Source organism: Hyaena hyaena, unplaced genomic scaffold (assembly GCF_003009895.1).
Source record: "Hyaena hyaena isolate Hyena2069 unplaced genomic scaffold, ASM300989v1 scaffold_1091, whole genome shotgun sequence".
NCBI classification, from domain to species: Eukaryota; Metazoa; Chordata; class Mammalia; order Carnivora; family Hyaenidae; genus Hyaena; species Hyaena hyaena.
Genome location: NW_024081723.1, coordinates 308,728 through 313,867, shown reverse-complemented (window position 1 = coordinate 313,867; position 5,140 = coordinate 308,728).

Here is a 5,140-nt window from a genome sequence, read left to right as displayed (position 1 = left end):
AAAGTATAAAAATTGATGAGTTTGGTATATGTAGACAGTCATGAATTCATGGCTACAATCAAAATAATGAACATATTAATTACCATGAAAATTAGAACAGTGCTTTTTAAACTGCAGGTTGCAACCCAATAGTCATTTGTGGAATCACTTCCAGGTGTAGACAGTCATGAAACCATGGCTACAATCAAAATAATGAACATATTAATTACCATGAAAATTAGAACAGTGCTTTTTATTTTTTTTTTTATTTTTTTTTTTAAAATGTTTTTTATTTATTTCTAGGAGAGAGAGAGACAGCGTGAGCAGGGGAGGGTCAGAGAGAGAGGGAGTCACAGACTGAAACAGGCTCCTGGCTCCGAGCTGGCAGTCAGCACAGAGCCCGACGCGGGGCTCGAACCCACGAACCGCGAGATCGTGACCCGAGCGAAAGTCGGACGCTTAACCAACTACGCCACCCGGGCGCCCCAAGAACAGTGCTTTTTAAACAGCAGGTTGCAACCCAATAGTCATTTGTGGAATCACTACCAGGTGATTGATGAGAGACAATTCTGGATAGCCCTAGAGCCTCATTTTCTTCCCCTTTTCAGTAGCTCAGTTGAGAGCTGGATATGCTATACTGAGCTAGCTGTGGAAAAACTTTTGGCTGATGTCAGCATTCTTGGCAGGAAAGGCTCTTCCTAGGTCCCTTAGTATGTAGACATTGGCCTTGGGCATACATACTCCCTAGCATTGTTACTGATCTGGGAGATCATTGATACATTTCTTGTTACTTAGAGAAACTAGGTGTCGCCTTAGCTCCTTTTCCCAGGGTGGAAGTACAGCTTGTGCTCTCTTGGAATGCTTATAGTTGCACAGACAGCCTACTGTACAAGCAGGTCCCTCTTCGTTGGCCTTAGTGCACACATCTGCAACTGCCATATGCCATGGAACAAGGAGACATCAGGAGACTATGTGTGCTCTTCCACTTCTCAGCCTACTCGTAAGTTTTCCCCCCAAAACCCCATGTTGTATCTGCATCATGTAGTATGTGAAAAGGTGGCTTCCTAAATATTACCAACACAGACTGTTGATAAGACCAAACTGAGTTTATTGCTTACTAGGGTGAAGAACACCACCTATGCAAAGCTTTGGCAGAGAGGTCTTAGGGAGAGGGAAGACAAAGTTAGAACTTGAGAACTGGAAGTTTGGTTTGAAGTAGGTCTTTTTTTATGTTCACTTATTTTTGAGAAAGAGAGAGAGAGAGAGAGAGAGAGCATGAGTGGAGGGGGCAGAGAGATAAGAAGCCACAGAATCTGAAGCAAACCCCAGGCTCTGAGCTGTCGGCACAGGACCCAACACGGGGCTTGAACTCATGAGCCATGATATCAGGACCTGAGCAGAAGTCGGACGCTCAACCGACTGAGCCACCCAGGCGCCACAAGGTAGGTCTTTTAATGCAGGGACTTGATTAGAATTAGGTAATGAGTATAATACCACAGTCCAGGGTTGATGGAAACAGCAAGACATGGATTTTGAAGTGAGGGATTAAAAGACTCTTAGGGCATTTTAAACTCTCTGTTGATGCTTTCAATTGAAGAACTCGTTGGATTTTTCAGGATGTTCCTGTAATAGAATATTTGCTTGAGCAGGGGAGCCCTGGAAAAGTAAAGTCATAGTAATGAATACAATAGAATACCAAAGTCATATTTGTGTAAACAATAAAGTGTGGTTTTAGTTTTCAATGTCCAGGCTAAGTGTGGGAACAGAAGGTTGTGATTCTCAGGTGTTGGCATATGTCCATGAACCCCTTTACTATAATAGTGAATAAACTATAAAATGAAACTAAACTAGAATTGAATTGCATGTAGTAAGGTTAAATACTCTTTTGTGTAAACTTTATTTCAGTTATATATATGCATGCTTGAAATGAGTCATGAAGTAAAATATATTTCTCACAATGGGTCTGGATCCAGAAATGTTTGAAAGCCACTGCCTTAGATATTGATAGACCCCCTAAAGGTGATAATACCCTCTCTCACCAAGTTTGCACTGCTCCAATCTAACCTTCTATGCTAATAATAGAGGAATGTCTGGGGTTCATGGACATATTCTCCCAACACCTGAATACATAATCTGAGCATAAAATAGAGGCCATATTCAAGTAGATTAAGGGTTGAGTGGGAACTTTGAATCCATAATGTTGTCTGCCATTTCAGCAGAGAGCTGAAAGAAGGCACACTGCTACTGCAGCACAAAACATGCAAGCTCGACAGGAATAATACTGTCCTATGTGAGCACTGTTAGTGTCTAAAATAAATCCTTAAGAAGGCATAGGTTCCCATTTGACTGAGATACAATCTACTTTGTCAGGGGACTGGATAAGATGACCCCTGGGGCCTCCTCCATTGAGAGGATATTATGATTCTCGAGAGGATCCTATAACAGAAATAGGCAATTAACCTGAGATGTTATCTGGCTAACACCTCCCAGCACCTGATCTTGAGGTAGAATAATAAATGTGACATAGTGGACAATGAGGAGTTTCCATTCTCTTCCCACTTCTCTGAGGAAATTCTGCCAACTGAGGGCTTTTGAAAGCTGGAGGTTTTGGAAGGGACATTACCCTCCCCCTCTTCACAACTGTCCCTCCTCATCAGGCCTGAAATTCCTCAGAGGGCCCCATTCCTTAGGATAACACCTTCTTCTACATTTAAAATGTAAAATGTAAATTCTCCTTTGGCTCAAAATTCCAGTCTTTGACATTTATCTTTCCTGCTTTTCAAAAAGAGGCTTAGGTTAAAAAGAAAGGGAGAAACATTGCAAAACTACTACCTCACCTCACCTCAGTGGGAATTGACATGGTTTATTCAGGAATTCATACAGAAACAAGGATTAAGATTAATTGGGCCCTGGATAGCCCGGGTTTTGAAGGTTTCCTGGTCTGAAGCAGACCTGTAAATAGGTAAATAACATCCCATGTCTGAGAGTTTCAGAAAGAGCCTAGGCTGAAGACACACAGATTTGCAACAGAATCACATTTTTTCCTTCTTACTGGTACCATTTTAGGCCATGCAGCTGAGCTTTGGTTCTCGCATCTGTAAACTAATAAGAACAAAACTAATTTCACAGAATTCAGGCTATAGACATAGGGAGACTGATAAAAGTAAAGAAAGTTTTATAGAGGCAAGTGAACAAAGGAATCATCACCAGTTACAGGAGTCATGAGGAAGTATGGATAGGGTCTTATCTTAAAATATGCCAGTGTAATGTGGTCCTTTTACAATTAGCTGGGTTTTTGTTGTTGTTTTAACACAAAAGGGTGATAAAGTTTCTCAACTGTGGCTGCTTTCTTGGAGCCCAGCACTCAAAGTTCAATGTTTTCAAGCATTTAACATAGTCCATGGTAGGCATTCAGCAAGCATTTCTTTTTTTCCCTTCCTCCAATAGAAGGATGTACAAAGTGGCGTGGGGGTTCAGAGAAGGACACGACAGATTTACTTTGATTCAGAAAACTGGATTTGACAAAGGATCCTGAATCTTAAAGAATGAATCGTGGTTTGCCAAAAAGAGGGAAAAAAAGAAAGCCTTCCAGATAGTGCTAACATAATATAGAAGGGCTTACAAGAGGTTTGCATATTCAGAGACAAGCTGTAACTTCAATGTGTTTGTAACTGGACATGAGGTAGGTTTGATCCATTGAAGCTGTAACTTCAGTGTGTTACAAGGAATAACTGGACATGAGGTAGGTTTGGCTTTCCAAAGGAAAGCCATTTAATGCTTACTATTTCAGGAAAACAATCCAGGAATTTATGACTCTATCAAGATGAGGTTCCATTTTATCAAACTATTGTGTAAGGGATGGAAGCAGGGAGACCAATTAGGGGAGTAGTACATGATTCATAGAGAACCAAGGCCTGACCTAGAGCAGTGGATGTCAAGGAGTGGACTGATCAAAAACATAGTAAATAGAATTTACTAGATAGTTGTGTGGAAGGGCAGCATGGAGGTGAAGGAGAGGCGGAATAGTAGAGAATAATGTTAATAACATATAGACTAATATTTCCAGTGCTTACAATGTCCTACATGGTTCTAAGAGCTCTCCACTTATCTCTTTTAATCCACACAGTTCTGTGAGGTAAGTGCTTTCTCCCCTCCATTTCACATGAAGAAAATGAGCCACAGAAAAATTAAATACCTTGCTGAAGTTTTCAGATAGTAAGTGGTGAAGCCAGAATTCAACCTCAAGCAGTCTGAGTGCAAAGACTGAACTCTGTTTGGATGAGTGTGTACATAGCGTTGCCTTTTACTAGAATCAAAGGATATAGGAGGGGGGTCATATTTATGGTGAAAGTATTTTAGTTGTGGAAAGGTTGATACTGAGCATAGCAGGCAGTTGATTAAATGGGTTTGGAACTCCAGAGAAAGGGGCAGAGCTGGAGACTTGAAGGGTATCAACATACAGGTATGTGCTCGTTAGGGGCCTCAGGCCTGCCTTAGGTGAGTGGGATGCACAAAAGTAGGGGTGGGGAGTTAGAAGGAGGGGCATGGTGAAACAAACAAGGGGAAGCAGTAGCTTGAAGACAAATTTGATCAACTTTAAGATTTCACAGGCAATGCCTGAGATTTGGAGAGAGCTTGTTTAATTCAAGCCCATTGGTACAGCTGGAGGTGTCCTGCAGCACCATATGCCTGGAGATTTTTAGAATTCATGAACATGTGACAAGGAAGGATTTCTGGTAGGCTGTAAAAAGCACCCCTCTTCCCAAGCAAAAGACATCAACATGCTAATCCCTGGAACCTGTGACTGTTACTTCCTATGGTAAAATAAACAAATAAAATGGAACAATGCTACTTTACATGGTTAAATAAGTTTAAAAATTTAATTGCATAAAGAAGTAAATTAAAGATCTTGAAATGGGGATATTATCCTAGATTTTGCAGATTGGCTCTGAATGTGATCACATGTAGTAGAAGAAGGTAGTAGGAGATCTTACATAAACAAAGAAAAGGTGAAATGAAGATAGAACAGAGAGACATTTGAAGATGCTGGCCTTGAAGACTGAAGTGATGTGGCTACAAGCCAAGGAACGCCAAAAGCCACCAGAAGCTGTAAAAGACAAGAAATGGATTCTCCCCTAAAGTAGCCAGAGGGACTATGGCC